The 12,067-nt window shown below is 37.0% G+C and overlaps 1 long non-coding RNA gene across 1 annotated transcript in view; it reads left to right on the plus strand.

The window, feature by feature from the left end:
• The first annotated feature begins 924 nt into the window (after positions 1-924).
• The window catches only part of LOC309962744, a 453,428-nt gene continuing 442,285 nt past the window's right edge, over positions 925-12,067 (plus strand). Inside the window, exon 1 of the long non-coding RNA XR_014326263.1 lies at positions 925-1,051. This is a non-coding gene — a long non-coding RNA (uncharacterized lncRNA). The remainder of the gene's footprint in view (positions 1,052-12,067) is intronic.

Here is a 12,067-nt window from a genome sequence, read left to right on the forward strand (position 1 = left end):
TAATCTCCAAAATATAGAAGCAGCTCAAGCAGCTCAATATCAAAAAACAAACAACCCAATCCAACAATGGGCAGAAGACCTAAATAGACATTTCTCCAAAGAAGATATACAGCTTGCCAACAAACACATGAAAGGTTGCTCAACATCACTAATCATTAGAGAAATGCAGATCAAAATTACAATGAGGTATCACCTCACACCAGTCAGAATGGTGGTCACCAAAAAATCTACGAACAATAAATGCTGGAGAAAGTGTGGAGGAAAGAGTACCCTCTTGCACTGTTGGTGGGAATGTAAATTGATACAGCCACTATAGAGAACAGTATGGAAGTTCCTTAAAAAGCTAAAAATAGAACTACTATATGACACAGCAATCCCACTACTGAGCATATACCCTGAGAAAACCATAATTCAAAAAGCATCATGTACCAGAATGTTCACTGCAGCACTATTTACAATAGCCAGGACATGGAAGCAACCTAAGTGTCCATCAACAGATGAATGGATAAAGATGTGACACACATATACAATGGTATATTACTCAGCCATAAAAAGAAACAAATTGAGTTATTTGTAGTGAGGTGGATAGACCTAGAGTTTGTCCTACAGAGTGAATTAAGTCAGAATGAGAAAAACAAATACAGTATGCTGAAGCATATATATATATGGAATCTAAAACGAACAAAAAAAAATTGTTCTGAAGAACCTAGGGGAAGGACAGGAATAAAGACGCAGACATAGAGAATGGACTTAAGGACAGAGGGAGGGGGAAGGGTAAGCTGGGCCGAAGTGAGAGAGTGGCGTGGACATATATACACTACCAAATGTAAAATAGATAGCTAGTGGGAAGCAGCTGCGTAGCACAGGGAGATCAGCTGGGTGCTTTGTGACCACCTAGAGGGGTGGGATAGGGAGGGTGGGAGGGAGACACAAGAGGGAGGGAGTATGGGGATATATGTATATGTATAACTGATTCACTTTGTTATAAAGCAGGAACTAACACACCATTGTAAAGCAATTATACTCCAATAAAGATTTAAAAAAAAAAAAAGTGAAGGGAACAAGTCTTCATGAAGTGCTAGAACTAGGGTGCTACTCCAAAGCTGTTCACTTGCTGAACTTCCTAGATTTTGATACACTGGTAATGGATGCCTGTGCATTTTTTTTCTTCATTCTTTTTTTTTTCAATTGAAGCATAGTTGATTTACAGGTGTACAACATAATGATTTGATAGTTTCATAGATTATACTCCATTTAAAGTTATTATAAAATATTGGTTATATTCCCTGTGCTGTACATTCCATCCTTGTGTAATATGCTGTACCTAGTAGTTTGTAGATCTTAATCCCGTCCTTTATCTTGCCCCTCCCCCACCCACCTGTGCATTATTTTTAAGCAATCACGTATCTCGTTCAACATTCGTTTTGCAAGTCAAAATTTATTTTTACCATTTCTTATGTTAAGTAACAAATTCTCTAGTGCAGATTTAGATAACACTAATTGAATGGCTTGCTGAAGGGATGGCTGAAGTGTGGGCCTTTGATTAAAGTCTTTCAAATGCTAATTAACTACCCTTGAATTGTAAACAACTGATTCTGGTACTTAAAATTTAAACACTTCCTAAAGTGTTGGTTGAAAATATCAGCAAAACATTAACATCCTGTCTCTATAAGTTATAATTATAATTTATAATTTTTATCTATTTTTATTTTGATTCTTTTTCCTTTCTTTTAGGTTCCTCTTTAGATTTGCAGTTCACATGAGAAAAAAAGTAGTGTGCATAAGACTTTCTGGTCAGAAATGTATCCTCCTATGGGTCACCTTTAAACATATATTTAGTAGCAACCGCATGGTTCTGATGTCTCCCTTAATGCAAATCTGTTTTCTCCATAAAAGCATCCAAAGAGTCTACCTGTAGGATAATAGATGGCTTTTTCCTTCCCTGTATTTTCTAAATTTTCAATAGATAATTTTATCTAGTCAGCTGCTTCATTGTATTTAAATGACACTAACCTGGGGGAAGTAATAGAATCATATTAACATTTTAAAAAATTTCCCTTTGGATTCTCCCCTCTTTGCAAGAATTTCAACTCCCCTAAGTTCCTGCCTGATAGTTTTCATTTTCTTTAGGATAGTGTCTCTCGTTTGCTCACCAAATTTTGATCTTGGTTATCCCCTGCTGTGTCTGTGGTTTTTCACACTCCTGCTCTATTTTCACATGGTGTCTACTGCCAAAGCTATCAAGACTGGCACCAAAGGCATGACCATTCATGTTGAAGGCACCAATATCTGACGTCTATTTTCTATCCTAAATGGAGGTTGGTCTGAATGGACATTATGCACTGCACCTGCAGCTCAAACATTGCTCTTCTGTTTCAAAGACCTAAGTAGTGCTTTCAATGTCTTATGTAAAATATAAAGCAACTGACTCTAGAGTTTTCTTCTTTCATTGCAGCTTTGTCTCCCTGGAGTTAAGACATAAGTTCATGGATGTGGGGCACAGAATAATCTAATGAGAGCCTACAGCTTTACCTCAGATCAGTTTGCTTCTGATACTGATGCAATGTCTTTAAACCAAACTTATACTTCTTTACTCTTTTATTTTAGGCTGATTTTTTTCTCCAAAGGGATTTCTTTGTTCTTGAATAGACAGACATCCTGGGAGATTAATTTTCCTAGTGCTGCTTACCCCTGCACAACCCCTTTCACAACAGGTTAGAAAAAGGGACAAGTCCAAGTTTTATTCTGAGCTGTTTGGGGATATGTATAGCACCCTTCAGTAAAAGGACTTCTTAAGCTCCATAGAGGACAGTTATTTATTATTGGTTGGCTGGTTTGGTTTGGTTTGGTTTTCCCCCCAGGCAGGCATAACAACAGTTAGCAGGAAAAAAAAAAAAAGTACCTGTTTCTCCATCACTGGGAGTTCTTGATCTGAGGGTAGACTAAAGGGAACACCAGACATCCTGTGGTATACTACAAACAGAAAGGACTAAAGAACTTCACTCTCAAGGAAGCAAAAGACACCTTTCCGAAGGTGCCACTAGCAAATAAACAAGTTAATCTCAAAACTGCAAAGACAATTTGAGTTTACATGTATACTTTATTTTGTATTTTAATTATATATAGCTATGATAAATTTTATACTTTATCTTCAACATTTTCATATTTTTAGATATGAACACAGAGTCCAAAGTTAGCATAAATAATGAAATTTGATAGGTTTAATGGGTTACTAAAACTGTTTTAGTTTAGCAATATGCAAAAACTTAGCTTCATGGTAAAGATACCATGGGTCCAACCAAAGTACTTGTATGGAATTGATAGCATGTTACCCTACTATATAGTAGATAAAGGCTATTCTGTGTCCCTAAATTATCTAAACTATTCTACTAATGTTGAAAGAAACAATTAACCTAATCAGTGATTTTGTGGATGATTCATGAGTCACATGAATTTTTTGGTTTCCCACTGCATTATAAGTGTTATGTTTACACTATACTGTAGTCTATTAAGTGTGCAATAGCATTATGTTTTAAAAAGAAATGTATATACCTTAATTTATAAATACCTTATTGCTAAAAAGTGCTAACCATCATCTGAGCCTTCAGTGAGACATAATCTTTTTGCTGGTGGAGAGTCTTGCCTCAGTGTTGATGGCTGCTGACTGATCAGGTGGTGGTTGCTGAAGGTTGAGGTGGCTGTGGCCGTTTCTTAAAATGGGACAACAATGAAGTTTGCCACATTGACTGACTCTTCCTTTCACGAATGTGAGTGATTTCTCAGTAGCGTGCGATGATTTTGATGGCACTTTACTTTCACAACTTCTTTCAAAATTGGAGTCAATCCTCTCGAAACTTGCTGCTGCTTCATTCAAAATCCTTTGATGTCTTTTCCACAATCTTCACAGCATCTTCACGAGGAGTAGATTTCATCTCAAAAAACCACTTTATTTGCTCATCCATAAGAAGCAACTCCTCATTAGTTAATGTTTTATCATGAGATCATAGCAATTCAGTCCCATCTTCAGGTTCCACTTCCAGTTCTAGTTCTCTTGCTATTTCCACCATATCTACAGTTACTTCTTCCACTGAAGTCTGGAACCCCTCAAAGTCATCCATGAAGGTTGGAATCAACTTCTTCCAAACTCCTGTTAATGTCGATATTTTGACCTCTTCCCTTAAATCACAAAGGTTCTTAATGGCATCTAGAATGGTAAATCCTTTCCAAAACGTTTTCAATTTATCTTGCCCAGATCCATCAGACGAATCACTATCTGTGGCAGCTATAGTCTTACAAAATGAATTTCTTAAAGAATAAGATTTGAAAGTCTAAATTATTCCTTGATCCATGAGCTGGAGCATGAACCTTATGTTAGCAGGCATGAAATATAGAATTGAAGAGAGTTAGGGCCTTGCTCTCGATTAGGTGTTGGCTTAAGCAAATGTGGCTGGTTTGATCTTCTATCCAGACCAATAAAACTCTGTCCATATCAGAAATGAGGCTGTTTTACTTTCTTATTCATGAGTTCTCCAGAATAGGACTTTTAATTTCCTTCAAGAACCTTTTCTTCACAGTCACAAGTTGGCTAATTGGTGATAGAGGCCTAGCTTTCAGCCAGTCTCAGCTTTTGACACACCTTCCTCACTAAGCTAAATCATTTTTAGCTTTTGATTTAAAGTGAGAGAAGTGCGACAAGAGAAGGAGCCAGAGTTGATGTTAACTAATACAGGCAGGCCTCCTTTTATTGCCCTTTGCTTTATTGCACTTTGTAGATACTGTGTTTTTTACAAACTGAAGGTCTGTGGCAACTCTGCCTCAAGCCAAGTCTATCGGTGCCATTTTTCCAACAGCATTGCTCACTTCATGTCTCGGTCACATTTTGGTAATTCTTGCAGTATTTCAAACTTCTTCCTTATTATTATATTTGTTACAGTAATCTGTGATTAGTAATCTTTTATGTTACTATCGTAATTGTTTTGGGGTGCCAAGAACCACGTCCATACAAAATGGTGAACTTAATCGATAAATGTTGTGTGGGTTCTGACTGCTCCACCGACCAGCCACTCCCCAATCTTTCTTCTCCTCAGGCCTTCTCATTCCTTGGGACACAACAACATTGAAATTGGGCCAATTAAGAACCATACAATGGCCTCTAAGTGTTCAAGTGAAAAGAAGAGTCGCACATCTATATAATAATATTATTTTTATATTATAATATTGAATTGGCTAATTCCTGGTTAAAGACAACCAATATTTTATATATACTTATATGTATTCATTACCACATATATTTTAATCAATTTGACAATTAACTCTTTTATGAGGGTCACATGTGAAAAGAATAATTAGAATGTCAAATTTGACCTGAAGAGTAAGTTTCTTTTTACTTCCTTCAGTATCAGCTCTGAGACTATCAACACAACACAAAACTGTTGGTCACTATGTTCGGTCAAATTATTCAATTTACTAAACAATATAAATTAGTACATTTATGGAAAACCTAAATAGAGCTTATTTGTAATTAATTTTGGCATATATACATTATATAATAAATTTTATCATGTACTACTTTTGTTTCCTAGAACCGATTTAATAAAGTACCAAACACTGGGTGGCTTAAAACAACAGAAATGTATTGTCATAGTTCTGGAGACTAGAAGTCTGAAATCAAGGTGTCGGCAGGCAGGGCCATGTTCCCTCTGAAACCTGTAGGGAATCCTTTTCTGCCTCTTTCTAGCTTCTAGTGGTTTGCCAGTAATTATTGGCACCCTTTGGCTTGTAGATGCATCACTCCAATCCTCCATCTTCACATCCATGTTGTCACTGTGTCCTCCCATTGTCTTCCCCTGTGCGTGTCTGTCTCTGTGTTCAAATTTTTCCTTTTTATGAGGACATCAGTCATATTGAATTGGAGCCCACCCTAATGACCTCATTTTAACTTGATTACCACCGTAAAAACATTGAACTTACAGAAGCAGAGTAAAAAGGTGATTCACCTTAAATGTACACAATGTTACATGTCAATTATATCTCAGTAAAACTGGAAAAAAATCTATTTCCATATAAGGTAACATTCTGAACTACTAGGAATTAGGACTCCAACATATCTTTTTAGGGGAGACACAATTCAACTCATAATGTGTACATTAGTTTTATTAAAATTATGCGGCAAGATAATGGTTAAAAAGGTGATAAATCTAAGTCTGTGGATTTGCAATAAAAAATTAAATGCTAATGAATATACTTATAACTCAAAATTTCTCATAAAGAACTTACTCTGTCATTCCATAAGCTGGAACTTCTAGTGCAGTTTTTATTGGAATTGTATCATCTTCTGGACTTAATTTGAAAAAATTGATAACTTTTTTATGTTAAAAATCCCAAGCACGAACACAGTATTGTTCTGCATATACCCAAAGTACTATTTTTATATTAAAATTATCTTTCAAAATGGTCTTGGCCATTTCTTGTTTAATTAATTTCTAGAAAACTTGTACTTCTGCTATAATTGGTTATGAGGCCTATTTTATATAGATTAGTAACACGTCCATAAACATCTTTCTCTCCCTCCATCCCCTTTCTCTTTCTCTCCACATGTGTTCACATGCACACACACATATACATCTACATATTTTGAAGAAATTGTAGAGGACATTATGACGGCACTGGGAATTGAAGTAAGGATGGGCATTAAGGAACAAATAACAAAACAAGAAAATGACTTTGTATGGCCTTTGATGTTGGTTTGCCAGTAAATGAAGCATGTGATTAATTGAACCTTATGCACTAAAGCGCAAATAATTCAATTGTTGAATCAATGTCTCTTTATAATTTTGACAACTTTTAGATGCTAAGAAAAATTTTTATATCCAATGTGGTAACAAATGCAGTGAAAAAATAAGTTTCCTCTGACTAATTAGACACGTTGAGGTAGTCCTTTAAGATGATACCACCAATAAATAATAGCAGTAAAACTGAAAAGAGAAGTGTTCTTCATTGAAGGAGCAGGAGGGGGGCAAAATGGAAAAAAAAATTTCCCTACTTTGATTCCTCAGTGCTCACTAGGAGGACTTCTTTGTTTCAACTGGTCACTCTTGCAGCTGTCAGAGAGCTTAGGGCAAGAACCATATCTCCCAGATAACCCCATCAGCCATTTCCTTTGCACAGGAGTTGTCTTCCCAGCGGTCTTCAGCAGTTCATTCACAAGCTATTCCTTTTTGTCTCCAGGTGATAGCCCAGGTGGAAGGGAATGTGAGTCACTTGAGGTAGATGTGCTAGTTACTCTGGCTTAAAAGCCTAACGAGACAGTATCTCCTGTAATATCCCCAATGGTGTAGCTTCCAGATTGCCCACAGTGATGTGCCCAGTTTCAGAAATCATTATAACTGAAAAATGTCAAAAAGCATAATTTCTCAACAGATTACCAAGGGAACAAAAATAGAAAATGAATTCTGTCACATGGAAAAGGGGAAAATATTCAGTAACCCTTCAACAGACAGTACAAAGAAAAAATAAACAGCAAGTGTTGCATTCAGGCTGAGGATAATATTTCTAATTCCCTCTGCCCTACTTCTTGCCTTCTTATTTTTTTTTTTTTTTTTGAGCCTTCATTTTTAATTCTTAGGTCATATTTACCCAAATCAGACCAAGACAGTCATGCATGGTTCACCCAGTTTGGCCTCTGTCACCTCAATGCTGACTGTGAGAACTGACCCAACTAAGTCTAACTACATAAAACAATCTCATAATTAGCTAAAGACATAAAAGAGATCTACCCCTGCAAATTTGTTTGAATAACTCTTTATTCTGAAAAAGAAATATCAGGCAGTTTAGCTCAGCACTGCTTTGTTCTTCCTTAAATTGAAGCATTGCTCTTTCAATATTTTCATATTCCTGTAAAGCCAGCTTTCTTCTCAATTTCCACTTCACTGTCACCCACACCTTCTAAGTCCCTTAGATCCAGCATCACTGTTACTTTCTCTTGTTCCTGGATTCTCTGCTTTTAATTACTCACTACATTTTGCCAATTGGTACTTTACATTTTCTTCCACAATCTTTCTTTATCTTCTATTCCCTCATTTCTCACTAGCAAAGCCTAATATGCATATTATTTTTTCAGTTCCAGGAAGCTGTGTGATGTGAAGAACGGCTTCTAGATAGTGGTATGGAAATTCTAAAATAGGAAGGGAGGAATCACTCCAGTTTTATCCTGTGGAAAAACCAAACTGCCAAACGTGACTCTTTTCAATGAGATGCTGAAGTTTTAGTCAGTATGTTCACTCTTCCAGATGCTCCCTCTATGCTGTCCTTCACCCTCAGGGTCAGCAAAAGAGGTACTCTGGAATTCTTTGCCATCAAAAGGGTGAATTACAGTAAGTCATTGATATTCTGTTTCCTGTCTTGCATTGTGACCTCCTAAAAGAATGTTAGTGTAGCTTAGGGACATGACTGGTTGAAACTCTGGCACCCAAACTCTTGACCACAATGGTATCAATAAGGCCTTAAGAATAATGTAGACTTCATAGGTCAAGGAAGATAATCAGCTAAAGTTAGAGCAGTATCTTCTATCTTATGAGTCATCTATATTTTTTGACCTGGGGGCTTGGATTATTTAGTGATAAATTAGGTGTAAAACTATGGTTGATAACAAGAAAAATAAGAAAGAAAAAAGTTCTCCTTGAACTTAACACTGAAAACTCAGCCCAGATTACACATTAACTCATGTGTGAACATGATCTTTAAACTTCTGAACTATAGATCATAGAATATTTTTAATATGCTTACTCTCAAAGAGAAGTAGATAAGATGATAGAAATCAAGTAACTATGAGTTTTTCTAGGAAGAGAGTAAGGTTTTTCCCCAGAAATTATGTGCTTATATTTTTAACTTTTTAGTGAGCTCTTCAAGTTATTTTGCTTGATTGGTTTTATTGGAGTTAAGAACTTATTTCATTTTATTTACATTTTCTGTTAAGATATTCATTTGATACCTTTAAACTATAGAAATACAGTTCAATTTATTTCAGTTGTTTTCCTAACTTACCATCTCCATTTGTCTATGTTATTTGCTTCAGAGCAATTTTCTGTTCCTAAAGTCTCTCATTATGTTTCCCAGTAAATATCTATTTTTCCATAAATCCTGCAATCTGTTGCTTTGGTTTTGTTTAATCTTCTAAAAAATTATTATAATGAAAATTGCTAATCTCTATCTGCAAAAACTAAAAAATAATGAGTTAATAGATTTTACTTTATTAGGAACTCAGAGCATGAGTCCTCCATTTCTGGATTGAAGAGTGGCATACAATAAATTCACGTTATAAAATCATGACTCTAAAGAAAATGCAATGCAGTTCCATATTTCCAGGTAATTATGGAAGCCTTTGGCCTAGCAGAGGTGTTAACAGGTTGCACAGGGACTCATTCTGGGAAAAAAACAAAACGAGGCAGGGACTACACAATTCCTCCACAGCCAGCTTCTCTCTGCAATTTTTTTTTTTTTTTTTTTTTCGGTACGCGGGCCTCTCACTGTTGTGGCCTCTCCCGTTGCGGAGCACAGGCTCCGGACGCGCAGGCTCAGCGGCCATGGCTCACGGGCCCAGCCGCTCCGCGGCATGTGGGATCTCCCCGGACTGGGGCATGAACCCGTGTCCCCTGCATCGGTAGGCGGACTCTCAACCACTGCACCACCAGGGAAGCCCTCTCTGCATTTTTGACTGACACCAACTGATTCTGGTGCTACAGATGTTAGTGAACAGAGGATGAGCTTTTTTTTTTTTTTTTTTGAGGAGAGGATGAGCTTTTATGTGCGGAGATCCCAGAGAGTGCCTCCAGACTCACCATGCTCTGTTTTCAGCCCTGTGGAGTTCAGAACACAGGCTAGCAAACCAGCCAGAAGGAAGACCCACCCACCTCAGCAACCAGGAAATAAATGGAAAGAACTGTTATTTTATGAAAATTGTCATGAAGTAAAAAAAAAAAAAAGCGGAGGAGTGGGAAAAAAAAAAAAAAGAATAAATGCAAACACAGACCTGTATCCTGGGCTGTCTGAAAACAATAAAGCTCTACTTGCAGCACCAGGCTGAATTCACTTGCCATTTGTCTTTGAATTAGACTTTTAAAGCTTAGAAATTATCTAGAAAATGTCCTTTCATTACAAAGGAAAAACAAAAGAGAAACCTAGAATAATTCATCAGCACAAATTTTCCAGCTGGTTGGAGTCAGAATAGACACAAGAAATCACTTTCTAACTCCAAATCTAGGCCCTTTCTGCTCCATTATACTCTTAAAAATGGGAAAATTGAGGGTAATTTTTCTGTAGACAATTCCTATCTTTGCAAAAAACTTAATCCTTCACCTGCTACCTAAACTTGAGTTTCGATCCTTATTATGTTGATCAAGAGCTATTGACTGGGGCTTCCCTGGTGGCGCAGTGGTTGAGAGTCCGCCTGCTGATGCAGGGGACATGGTTTCATGGCCCAGTCCGGGAAGATCCCACATGCTGCAGAGCGGCTGGGCCCCTGACCCATGGCCGCTGAGCCTGCGCTTCCAGAGCCTGTGCTCCGCAATGGAAAAAGAGCTATTGACTGACAGTATACTGACCTCCTTCCTCTCTTTTTGAACAGCCCATGCTTTTCATTCCACCTTTTGATTTAATCACCCATCATGGGGGCTCCATTCTAAATCTAGTCCTTATGTTCCAAGGACATCTTCCAGTTGGAATTGGGATGAGATGCTTTCTTTTTGACAATCCAGAATTGGATTGTCATCAACATCCAGAAGAGCTATCAACTTCCCTTTCCAGAAACCCTAATAAAGCCCTGTTTTCATCTCATTCCACAGAAAGAGAGTCATATGCCCATCACTAAGTCAACAACAGTGGCAAGGCAAATGGGATTACTTTTGTCAGCAGTAATTAAGACCCAACCCTGAAGCCAGGAATGAGCATTTGGGAAGGTGGATAGATACATAGATAGATAGATAGATATAGAGATATGTATAGATATAGATAGATCTATCTATGCTAAAAGAATGTCCCTATGTTGATATTTATCCAACGTGATTCAGGAATAGAGTTTAAAGTATCCGTAGGAAAGGATGGTTCCATAATCCTTACAACAGTGATTTGCAAACCTCTTTTTTGTTTGAGAAATATGTTCTCCAAATGAATGCTTGTGCAGGGGTTCATACTTCAAAGATATCAAAGCAGACCTCCTTTTCTTGCAGAGGATGGAGGTTAACAGTCGTTCCTCATCCACCCAGGAAGCTTCTTAAGCTTAACTTGAAAACTCTGGAGAAACCCTCTTACTCCATAGGGTGCAGTTTGCAAACCAATGTCTTAGATTTTTTGTTGGGTGGGTGCTGTGCAATTATTTCAGCCAGATTACTAAGAGTAGCTAATTATTAACTGATATGAGAATGATGTCTGAAGTTGATTTATTCTTTATTATTTATTGAATGACAAAAAGCCTATATATTCTAAATACCAGCCATGCTGTTATCACAGTTGATATTTAATTGTGAAAATTAAGAAAGTCATTGTGATTTTACTTCAAATGTGGAACTTTTTTATCACTGCATATAGAGGGATATCAGGACTGCCTATAGACAGATCCAGGACTTTCTCATGAATCATAAGATTTACTCTGTCTACATCAAAATCTAATCTGGAGTTAATCTGTTTATCCTAGGAAATGGTTTGACCAAAAGAAATTCTTTGTAGGACCATATTTAGAACCACTGTCTAAGCCTCATTAGACCATGTTTAGGACCAGCCTTTTTTTACATAGCTAAATACATGACAACATAGAGCCTGAAAGACTCATTTACATTTTGCATTATTTACATTGTGAGTCCTTGGCATTTTGATTCAAAGTTTAAAGATCAAACCTGTAGCCACCTACATTTCTCTGCCCCATGCATTTCTACCATTCCCTTTTATTGTTGAGATATGGGAAAAGGAGATAATAAAATGTCACATATTTTTAGTAATCAGTCCAGACTTCCTACAAGGACATTGCCTTTCTAGAAGAATAGTCACAGATCAGTCACGGAGAGTTCATACAGTGTAT

The sequence above is a fragment of the Leucopleurus acutus genome, assembly GCF_964270905.1.
Source record: "Leucopleurus acutus genome assembly, chromosome: 6".
Lineage (NCBI taxonomy): Eukaryota > Metazoa > Chordata > Mammalia > Artiodactyla > Delphinidae > Leucopleurus > Leucopleurus acutus.